Here is a 12,282-nt window from a genome sequence, read left to right on the forward strand (position 1 = left end):
AAAACCAGCCACAGGCCGGCTAATCCCACGAGTCTAGCAGGAAAATGCACCATAAAAACCTTGTGGAAAATACACCAAAAGCCAGCCAAAGCACGTAGCAACAAGGATGCACCCTGACCCAGCGCAGAGACCTACTCGAACCCCATAACCCCCACAGACCACCAGCAAGGAACAACGGGATTGGGGAAGGCCAAGGTGAAGAGGGAGAGGAAGACGGGGTGCAAACCGCAGGAAAACAAGACCAGCATCACGGAGGTGACAGAACACTACCAGCAACTGACCCACAAGCAGACCACCTGGAATTCAGTTGGAGTGCTGAGGAGGCCAATCCAGGAAGCCAGTAGGCGATGGCATGACGTGACAACCTAAACCAGGCACCAACCCGCTGCCAACAGGAAGGCAGCAACAGCGACAGGAGGTGGCAGTCCAGCCACACTGGAGGAGCTGGAGGAAACCCAGGCCACAGTCATCAGTGTGGAGACAGTGCAAGGAGTAGGGAGAACAGACACAGCTCGAGAGGACCAGAAACAACACCAACAGGGAGTGCAACAAACAGGGCCTCGGGGGACAGGGGAAAATGGGCACAATAGCACACATGCATAATGAGGTATAGCACACTGGACACCCACAAACACCCAGGATCATGTCCCATACCCCTTTGGCACACTGCAGCACACACACATAGCATGAACAGCAACCCACATTGTTGACAATTTGGAACTACGCGGATAGCGACTCTGCAGAACAGAGGACACAACTGGCTCCGCACATGCACAGAAACATGGCCACTACAGCTGACACAGCTGGTAACAGTAAAATGGGAACGTACATGTACGACCTCACATTTTTCATGTAGTCCAAATGTACACATACCCACAGACGGATCCAGCACCCCCAAACAGTCACAATGTACACTGCCATACAGTCTGCATGCAAATTAGCGCAATGCGCCAACATATATGCCAGCACAAAGGCAACACGCACCTCCCTTTCACATGCAGAGGGGCACCCAACACCTTCAGCAGAGCACATAATACAATGCATCAACACACCATCGACACCGACGCCCTACAACAGCCCATGGCTATCCCATGCAACCCCCCACCAGGACCCGGACAGCCAAGCTACTCAGAGAGAACACTAAGTCTGCAACAGACCACACAGCAGGAAGCACCCACAGGCACAGCTGGCTCACAACACTTCACCCACCCACACATGGCATCCCAATGGCATGTGTCAGCACGCCAAAAGGAGGTGGCCCAACAGGTGTGGATGGGGGCCAAATCCATGGAATGCGAATCAGGACACATACGGAGGGGTTTATCACCCTACAGCGCCCAACCACACCCCACTAAGGAGACCCACGCTGCCATAGAGACACATGCAGATGCAGATGCACAGCACAGAACCATGCCCAGGGGTGCGCAATTAGCAGTCACACACCCATGTTGGCTGTGCATACGATGGCCCTGGCCACTCCCATCACAAATTGAGTGGGTGACGACAAAGCTACATGTCCTAGCCCCATCCCGCTGCCTCCAGTGACATATCTGCATCCGTGGTACACTGCACAATGTAAAGTCGTAGGGCCCAGGGCCCACATGCATACTACAAGACCACAGGGACACACGCAGACATCATGTTGAACTGGCTAAAGGCACATGTGCCCGGCCCCTTTATTGGCAGGGCCACATGTACAGTGATGCCTGTGCTGGATGTGTGTGGGGTGAGTGTAGGCCAACCCGCACGGAATGTCTGGTGTTGGCAACCACTTGGACATTGGACACCAGTGCAATGCAAACAGAAAACACATGCAATACAAAGTCAACTGATGAACAACATGGGGTGAGCCAGATAAAGTCCAGAGGACAGCCAACATGCAAACAGACGTGTCCGTGAGTCACAGTGCACTGGGCTGTGGACACTAGAGATGAGCGCGCTCATGTGCAGAAAATGTCTTGGATTGTGTCCCTTCGATATATTCCTGATGCAGATGCAGTGGGGTGTGTCATAACCTGCATCATCTTCACCATCATCATCTCAGAGTTCCAATAATGTTTAACCCCTTGCATGCTCATGACGAGCTCAGCTCGTCATGAGCTACAGTCCTCCGGTGCTCATGACGAGCTGAGCTCGTCATGGCCTTTAGAACGCTCGCACGCTGGGCTAATTCCCCTGCTGTGCTGAACGTTCTAAAGAAACGGGTGTGGCCGCGACGAGCTCAGCTCGTCATGAGCACAGGAGCACTGTAGCTCATGACGATCTGAGCTCGTCATGAGCATGGGGGCGCTGCGCGCACCCCCCTACTCCCCAGCACAGCGGGGGAATGTACCCAGCAGGGAAGGGGTTAAGGTGACATACCTACGCAACCGCACTATGGCACAAAACACAATCAGCTACGGACAATGGCCTGCGGTGCACTGAGTCACTGGCACCTGGAGTGCTCAGCAGGGAATCAGGCCGATAATAGCATCCATGGCAGGCAGATGGCATTGGGAGGTGGTCCTTGCGGTGGTGGTGTGTGCCTCCTGCTTTGATGCGTCATCCGGGCCGGTCTGGACTCGCTTTGGTGTGTGAACCCTGGTGGGACGCATTTGGGCCGGAGGCTGCGTACAGCGTAAGGCCACAGAATCATGGTATTGATGAGCCCAAGGTCCACGCCTCAGGGGCCTGCCTAAGTCTCCGGAGAAGGGTTCCCAGACTTGACCAGCACAGAGTTAGTGGCCCCGAATGCACTGCGGCCAGCACAGGCACCCAGGCATGGGACGGTGACTTGCTATGCAGTCAAATGGGCAATGCGACTTGAGCAGGTAACCATCATTGTCCAAGGTGTAGGTTTCGGAGTGTTTTGGGGGATAGTGGAAGGTGTCCTCTAGGGCAATATGCTGAAAGGTTTGATTTTATCAGCAATCAGCAAAAGGAGGAGTGGAATGCGACAGCCCGTTGCCACCTCCAATTCCGTATCAGCTACATGGGGGTGAAAACTGCCACCTAGTCCATAGGCTCAGACGCCACCACTGTTCGACCAAAGAGTGTTCATGAATGTGAGGGGAGCAGGCTTAGTGGCACAGGGGCTAAGTGGGGATGCAGACTGCGATGATGCTGGTACACTGATATCAGACCCCCCAGGATATAGCGGCATGGATTCGCAAATTTAGCGGCACAAATATGGAAATTTAGCCGCACAAATAGGGAAATTTAGCGGCATTTTTGCGGCACTTTATTTTACTCATAATCATTCATTTTCAGCCTTAAATCAATGGAAACTATTTTAGCAGAGTATTCCACTTTGAATAGGCAACCTGGAATATGGAACAGAGGAAGCAACCCACAGGTGAAGGCTGTTATCCCATGGAAATGCAATTCTCCATTTGCTTTAGCTCCCGGAGCTTGGCCCCCCACCCACTGCGGGGGGGCTGTGTTACCCCACTCTGTCGAATTTGTAAGTGGATTAAAAATGGCAAGAACATGTAAAGGGTTAGAAGGAATAGTGGTATTAAAGAATTAAATAAAAATATAATCATGTGTAAGTGCTTTTTAAATTGTGGTGTAATTAATCATACAGAGCCCCCTCATTTTGTGTATGAAGGTAACTATTCCACTTCTACACATGATGGTACCCAACTTTCTATTTCAAAAAAATATACCTCAAATGGTTTTTAACAACACAGTAGAAACTGTTTTCTATCACTTGATAGTCTTATAATAAATGCACATGCCTGGCTTGATAGCTTACTGTTTGAAGGTATTTCTTGGAAAACACCCTCAGGAGTCGAAGGAGAATAGACGGCTCTCAGTAAGCCTTACATATCCTGCACAACTTCATTAAGTTGCCGAAATGCAGTTTGATACAGTACTTAGATACTTTAAGGCTCACTGTGTATATTTTCCTCAAAAGTTAACAGAGGTAGCTCGTCCATTTTATGCAAGGGCACTGGAATTATTCGCGAGCTAGGCACAAATTAAGCAGGTGCATTGTCTAAATTATTCATCAACAAAAGCAAAATATGTGGCGTAATGTGTGACATTTTGTGACAGTAGTTTTGTAATTTTTACATTTTAAACACTCTCCGGGCAAAGGTGTCATCTTAATACTATCAGTTCGGCACCTAAATACTGCAGTCAGTGACTAAAAAGGCTCGGAGTGACTGTATCTGAAGCACAGGCTGTGCCTCTCACGCCCAGCAGTAGAAAGCCTCTCCTGGTGACCTTTCCCTTTACTAGGCTCATCTACCTGCCAGACCTTCTACCTGCCCCGTCTCCTCCGTCACCCTGCGCACTACCTCCACTTCCTCCTCTGCCATCACCTTCGCTCCACCTCAGCTCCCCACCTGTCCTCACTCACTACCTCACCCATCCTGAAGAAAATGCATCTCTCTCTTTCACAGTCCCTTTTATTGCATCTCTCCTTCTCACTCGCCTCCTTATCTACTGGTCCCCCTCTCACACCAGGCCCTGTCTTATCAGCTCCCCTCACCAGCTCTCCTCTCCAGCACCTCCCTTCACAGCTCCCCCTCCTCTCCAGCTCGCCTCTCCTCTCCAGCAACTCCATTCGAGGCTCCCATCTCCTCTCCAGATCTCCTCTCCTGCACCTCCCTTCACAGCTCCCCTCGCCTCTCCAGGACCTCCCTTCACAGCTCCCCTCTCCTCTACAGCACCTCCATTCACAGCTCCCCTCGCCTCTCCAGCACCTCTCCTCACTGGCCCCTCTACCTACAGAAACGGAGCAGAGGATGAGAGGGGGCCTGGGATTTTAAAGGTCACTTAAGTGAAAGCCAAAGCGACATACCTAAAATGTTTGACCTGCCTGCTAATTGATTAGCAGGATTGTCACACGCACAGCCAGAGATCAGTTGCAGACAGGGCCGGACTGGGAACCAGAACCGGCCCTGGCAAAGTGCTCAGCCGGCCCCCCTCCCCCCCCCCTCCGTGAGGAGAGGGGAGGGGGGAGAGGTGCGACCGCGCTCTGTGACAGGGCCGGTTTTCGGCCGTTTTTGTTACAGGGCCGTTTATGCAGCATAACGGCCCTGTAACAAAAACGGCCACAGGGGCCCAAAACCGGCCCCCAACCATGCAGCCCACCGGGGAATTGCCCGGTGCCCTCAACGGCCAGTCCGGGCCTGGTTGCAGAGGGCAAAAGAAACGATAATTAAAATTAAAAACAGCAATAGATGCTACCTTTCATTTCATTCTCGCAGTCACTGAGTCAAAATTAAAGTATGGAAGGGTTTCCGCTGGCATCAATTGCACAAAGGTATAATATGCTGGACAACATATACTGAACAGCATTTGAATTCACCAATTCAGAGTTCGCTAATGAAGGCACAGCAAATTGCTGATATAGTTTACAATGGTAAAAAAAAAGAACTAACATGAATTTACATTTTGTAACTGTTGAATAAAAAGATATGTTAACCTTTGCAAAAGTTGAAGAAAATATGCACCCGCTCACAAAATTGTGCCATTCCAATATCCGTCGCTTTTCCCAGGAGAACCATTGTAATCTAACGCCGGAGACATAGTTGTGATCGAGTTGCACTCACACGGGACCTGTGGCCCTCAGCCGCTAATCGGATCTTTTTCACAACACAGGTAGGCAGCGAATTTACAGCCGAGCCGGGTTTCTACAACGAGACTGTAGTTCAGGAAATGCTTTTTCTCCGAAGACAAGCTCACAGCGCGCGCCATGTTGTTTTCAGTCTGTGCAGGACTACACTTCCCCTCCTTTCTCGATTGATGTTTGTGGACCCCATGTGCCAAATTGCCTGCTACTCTTGTGTACCTTTCACTCTGCCCATATCTCAATGCTGTACGGAAACACGTAGTGACGTGTTTGCGTACATCCAATGAGAAGTCACCATTTTTTTAAAATTGCAGCTGGGACAGCTTTTTCGCAGCCGAAATGGTAAATATCGAAGCCATCCCGCTTCTCAGCTAATTTCGCGATTTTTTCGTGAATCGCGAAATCGTGAAAAGCTGGCGGGTCTGTGATATGGACTCCGCCATTGCTGAATCATGACTCTGTGACCTACTGGACGGCAGTGTAGGCCGTAGGCAGCTGTCAGCGGTGGCCCACAGCTACATGTCTTTGACTCGCGATGCACAGTGTTAGTGACACCAGGGCAGTTGTTGGTAGTGTACGAACACCTCTGTAACAATGATTCTTTTCTCTCTACCAAGTTGCAAGGCAACATCCTCTTAGGCCTCTCCTTGCGTGAAATGATGTGTAATCTACCTGTGCATACTTGATATTCAGTTCCAAATATGTAGCCAACTCGAGCACAGCCTAGGCCGAGAGCAGTGTAGGCAGGAGGCATCGGTCAGCATGGACCATTCAACGAGTGTCGCCGTCATAGGTTGGTGGCCCCACCGGCCTGTGTAGTTCAGGTTCAGTGGCACCACGTGTTCGGTTACCTCCATGACTATGACCTGGGTTTTGCCCGGACAGAGCTGCATCTTCCTCTTACTCCTCTCCATGCATCCACTGGTATGATTCGCGACTAGGTGCTGGATGTGAGACCTACTGGTCCTCAGGGTTGTCCTGGACCCTCATCCATGGCTCAACGGCTGTCGTTGGACAGGGTTTGTGGCAGCACAGCTCGCTGGATGGCATTGGACATGGTTTGTGGCAGCACAGCTCGCCGGATGGCGTTGGACAGGGTTTGTGGCAGGATGTTTCGCAAGATGCACATATTACAAGAAACAAAGGTCCTATGCTAATAGAGAATTTTTGAGAACACTGATGATATATAGACCACAATGAGTTCTATATATGTTTTTCCAATGCCCAGCCAGACAAAGGATTTTAATTCAATTGATCTTCAAGAGTAAATTCAAAGGAATATAAACACACACAATTATACAGGGGCACAGTCCTGTACCCAACATGAGGAAGAAGGTGAGAGAAAAAGACAATAGACTAGTGCAAAAACAAAATAGAAATAGTCAGGCAAACACTTTGGAGCCAAATAGGCTTGCCAATAAAATGTAGTAATGCAAGCTCTATAAAACAATAACCACATCAATATCATTCAATGGTTAATATGTGGCATTGTTTCAAAAATGCACATATGGCACTCTGCCTCACTGATCGAAGGGGAGTCTGGTGCTGTGGCCACTGTCCCGGATTTGGGGTCACTGCCATTTAGGAGCCAGGACACAGTCTCACATATGGGACCCACTGGGCCACAGAGGTCGCTGGTAGAATATGTAAACGAGAAAGGAGTAATGTGGACCAGCGTCGGGGTGACAGTGGTGGTCTGAAAGGCGGGCCCGGTCGCGGGCCTCGGGCACTAGTATGTGGTGGGCTCTCCATAACACACGCCGGTGTCGGATCCTGATTAGTGTGACCTGGCTACGTAGGGTCGGCCCGAAGGGTTTGTGGTCCAGCTGGCCGGGGTATGGTAGGCGCACAGGATCTCAGGCAACTGCACTAACGAGGATGGCGTCAGCCTCATGGCAGGGTGGGAGGCGCCTCCCTTGCAGAGACATTGGGTTTTCTGGAAGAGGGCAACACCCAGGGCTGCGTTCTCTTTATTCACACCCCTACGATTGGGTGGCGTACAACAGCCCATCCCACTCAGCTCACGCTTACAGGTGGGGCGTAACAGGCAACATTTCCGCAAGGACCCCCACTGGCTGGGGTGATATGGTTGCGTCCACTGTCCACTGTCAAGTGTGAGACCATCCACTCACCTGAAATTCCAGGAGCGTCTGTGGAGGCGATGTTTTGTCCTCAACCCACCTGGAACAACTCTCAGTGCTACTGATGTACAGGATCTCTGCAGTTGTCCCGAAACGGAAGGGGAAATGGGATGAGAGAGAAATAAAAGAGAAGAGACTGCTACCGTCTGCCAATTGGACCAGCCTGGATCTGGGTTCTAACAAGCAGGAACGCACCTAGGCGTTAAAAGAAAAGAGTAAATGCTAATACTATCCCTAAGTGTATTCTTTAACTATACAGCCAAACTATGAATCAGGAATTACCTATAATGAGCTGTGAAGACGCGTGTTCTAATTTGTTATCACTGTAGTTCTCCCTCTCTGACAATTCTTGAATGCGTGCACTTAAAGGCAAAAATAATGTATTACGCTTTTGATATTCTCTAATTCTCTAACATCAGCTATATATTGCAGAATTTGCTCTCCACTTGATAATTGTGCTGCTTTGTCTTAAACAAGACTGTGGCAATTTATCTTTCTAGAATTATGCAAATAACTATGGGCAATAGTTAACTGAAGACTCATATCACCTTAGACCTCAGAGCTTAAATTGAACAAAGTCCGTAATGGTATTAACTAAGGTTAAAAATACAATAGTCACTGTTTACCAAGTTCTCTCAGTTCCAAAGTCTAAAGAAATAAGGGCTAGATGTAGGTAAATGCCCCGGTTACTTACCGGTAATCTTCATTACTCCGAGTATAGTCTTCCTCGCCACATGATTTACATAGTGAGCTTTAGCTCCACAACAGAACCCTCCAAAGCAAAAAGAAACCACCTCCCACCCCCTCCCAACATGGCCGACCAGTCCCACCTGACCTCTATAAGAGGCGGGCCGGCCCAACCAATCAGCCTGATCTACCAAGCAAACAATGAAGCCGATAGCCAGACAGGGAGGGGGGGAGGGAACTCATGTGGCGAGGAAGACTATACTCGGAGTAATGAAGATTACCGGTAAGTAACCGGGGCATTACCTCCTCGTAAGTCTACCTCGCCACATGATTTACATAGTGAGCAAATACCCAAGCCAACAAGGCTTCATTGACCACCATAACCACAACACCACAAGGTGATGCAGAGAAACCAACCCAAGGTTGATGTAAACAACTGAAAAGAAAACAGGGACCACAGGAAACCTGAAATCAAGACCTCCAGGAAAAGGAGGCCAACCAGGAGTCGCAGCTCCAGCACTCAGAACGGCCCCAGCGAAGTCCCCCCGGGACTGCTAGAGACCCACGTACCAGGCGGGTGACGACCACGCCGAAGTCAGACCAATACTCCACAGAGGAGACACCCACTAAGGGGGCCCAGGGAACAGAGCCACACCTCGCAGACCGACCCTGGGACCCCCGCCGGATCCACCGAACCCAGCGAAGCGTAGGGAAGGATGCCAGCCTGAGTAAGCCCGCGAACCATGGAGGAACGAGGGCAAGCGGCCCGAACGAAACGGGCCCAAAAGGCATAACACAGGTCATCCCACCGGGAAAGGAAAAACGTGCGGCTAAGAGAAGCCAAAACAGCACGCCGAACAACCAGCCCGGACAAGGGAGGAATCACGCTGGTCGGAACAAGCGGGAAGACACCACCCGAGTTCGAGGCCCCGGGGAATGGACCCCGGGAAGGACACGGGGGACATGCCGGAGGAGAAACCCCGTCCGGCAAAACCCGCAAGAAGGGCGGGGAGCGGAGGAATGACCCCCGCACGCCCATCCGCCCAGCAGACACCATTGCCACCAGGGAAACCCCCTGACCGGCGAGGAACCGCAAAGCCACCGAGGGCCGGGGCCCAAAAGGGCGGACCCCGAAGAGCTCGTAGTACGAGAGAGAAAACTCCTGTGGGATGCCACATGAATTTGCGAGTCACCCTCGCGCAGGGGCCCCGCAAATCCCCTCAGTAACGTTCCAATATTAGAATCTGTGCAGCCGAAGCGAGCACCCAAGGGGGAGACCGGCAGAGCGCCCGTGGGCGAAGGATAAATACATCGGAGCCAAGCGAGCCACCATGGAAACCCGGTCGACGAACACCGGACTGAGGAAGGCCCGCAAGGCCGCCCACCGGCCCCCCAGGGAAGAAGGGGCCACGTTCCAGGAACACCCTTCAGACCGGAAAACCAAGACCCGCAAGGGGACCACGGAGGCGGGGACAGCACCAAGCCGACCGCGCCAACGCGAGAAGGGCGCCCAGCGCCGGGCACAGGCAGAGCCCGTGGCAGACCTGCGGGGAACTCCGCACAAGAACAGGGCCGGCCGAAGGAGGCAGGCCAGCCGACCAGAGCCGGCTCAATACCGAAGCCGAGAGCGTGGGACCCAACCCCGGAATGGGAAGATCCGTGGTCGGCCAGGGGGCCCGAACCCTCAGCACGCCATAGGAGAGGGTACCCGGGGCGGCGGACCCCGCCGGGATCCAAATACCGGAACGCACCACTACAAGCGTGTCAACCACACGAGGGTGCCAGGCAAAAACTTCCATACCCCAGCCTAGGCAGGAAATGAACCCAGGCCAGTGAGGGCCGTCTGCACCCAAGGCACAAGACTCACCCATGAGCCAACGCTCCTTAGTAATTCATCCAAAAAGGAGTCCACGCGCCGCCGAGGCGAGCAGCACGGAGCACCCCGGCCCTGCCCAAGCGAATCCAGCCGAGGGCCCGCGATAACAGAGGGCACGGGGGAAACGGGCACACTCGAAAGGCCACGCAAAAGACCGGGCACCACAAGGACCCGGGCGGAGACACCAGACCCCGGGCAGGAAGGTCGAGACCTCCTCCGAGAACAGAGTCACCGGCGGCCGACCGAGACGAGGCCCCAGGCGCAGTAACACCACCGAGGTCCGGGTGAGACCAGGCAACGAAGGAAGAACCGACTCAGTCGATCCGCCTCCACCTAGTCGGACCCCGTGGAAAAGACAGCCCGAAGGGCCAGGACCGGCCACACCGCCCAAGAACACAATCCCCGATCAAGGAAACCAGAGGGGGCGGATCCAGCACCCCCACCGAAGGCTGACACCGCTCCACACCCCCAGGCCGACCGTCCCGACCAAGACCAGGGGGCATCGAAGCACAGGTGCAAATGAAGGCCGGTCACCCCTTAGCCAGGAGGACCGCCAGCCACTTCCGTGTTGCGCGACTGTCGGAGAACCAATGACCCCCAAACGATCCGGCGCCAACGGGCGCCCCCCCCATGAACGAACCAGAGGGGAGGACGGGGCCCAGGTACACGACCCCCGAAGGAGGACAAGCCCGAGAAGGGCACCGGAGGGACCACCGCCCCTAGAGCCGGGAGCCGACGGAGGGGAGACACCGCAGAACAAGACGAGGCCAAATTCTAACACACGTCCAGACGGGGAACACCCAGATCCCCCCCCCCCGGTGAAGAAGAACCACCAGGCGGGCCAGGTGCACAGTACCCACAGCCTGCCGCCCCTGGGAACCCCAGGCAGTCTCCCCTCCCGGAACTAACCGGGCTCGACCCTGCAAAAAATACTGATATCAGCGAGAACAGGCGCAGGCAGGGAGGAATCGCCCTAGGCCCCACGGGCCAGAAGGCAAAACCCACCGGAAGCATCCGCAACCGAGGGTGGGATCCACTCGCAGGTCGTAGCCTACAGCACCAGGTAATCCGTGCATCACATCCGAGATCGGACGAGATCAGGTGCTTTTAGGGTGGCCTGGCCATAGGCTCCCGGACAGCCCTGCAGGGTAGACCCAGGAAGGAGCAGGTACCCCAACCAGTCCGAGAAGGAGGGACTCCGCGGAGAATCCGCAAGACCAGCAAGGCCAGCCAGCCCGAAGAGCCCCAGAACCGTGCCAGCCACGGCCCAAGATGGGACGAAATGGAGGCGACAGCCCCCCCCCCCCCCAGGGAACCCCCTGGAGCGGGACGGCCGAAGCCAGGAACTCGGGATGACAAACACGGGAGCGGCCGCACCAGTACCAGACCGGGAAACGCCGAAACAGGGGCCCGGGAGCCAACAAGAACGCACCTTGTGGAGACCGACCCCCTGTCTCCGGGAGGGATGAGTCAAACAACCCCCCCAGCGGGAGTCTTGTCCTGGACACCCCAATGAAGGAGGCCAAGCCTCCCATGGAGAGAAAACAGGCCAACTAACGTCATCAGGACCTTTCGAGCCCAAGACCTGCCGCGGCGGGGAATCGAACCCTGGTCCCGGGCAAGACCACCGCATCAGAGACTGCAGCTCTAACCACTGGGCCACAATTCTCCATCTGGGCCCCACACCCCCCCGGGGCCACCGAGAGGGCGACGAGGCGAGGAGGGGGCAGGGCAAACCGCCGTGCAAGGACCCCCCGATGGGACAGCGCGGTAACCCCCGGAGAGCGCAGACGGGGACCGAAGAGGAGGCTGAGCCCCCGCCACCTGAGGAGAGGCATCGCAGCACAGAAGAGCACCCCGCACACTAGCCCGGCGCTCCAGAAACTCGCCCCCCCGATGGGTCAGGGCGAGTCCATAAGGCATATATCCAATACCCGCCGAGGCGGGTAAGTGTACCCAGGACTCGGGTTAGATCGCCGCCTTAAACCAACCTCAGACCTATAGACAGCATGTCT

The 12,282-nt window shown here is 53.9% G+C and overlaps 1 protein-coding gene and 1 non-coding gene across 4 annotated transcripts in view; one reads left to right on the plus strand and one right to left on the minus strand.

Annotated features, from left to right (window-relative positions):
* LOC147712126 (sulfotransferase 1 family member D1-like) overlaps positions 1–12,282 on the plus strand; it is a 129,960-nt gene that overhangs the window by 63,352 nt on the left and 54,326 nt on the right. The gene's annotated exons all lie outside the window — the stretch shown is intronic.
* On the minus strand, positions 9,550–9,656 carry LOC147712127 (U6 spliceosomal RNA). The gene has a single exon (XR_015296275.1). It is a non-coding gene; the product is annotated as a U6 spliceosomal RNA (small nuclear RNA).

This window comes from Lissotriton vulgaris, chromosome 5 (genome assembly GCF_964263255.1).
Source record: "Lissotriton vulgaris chromosome 5, aLisVul1.2, whole genome shotgun sequence".
NCBI classification, from domain to species: Eukaryota; Metazoa; Chordata; class Amphibia; order Caudata; family Salamandridae; genus Lissotriton; species Lissotriton vulgaris.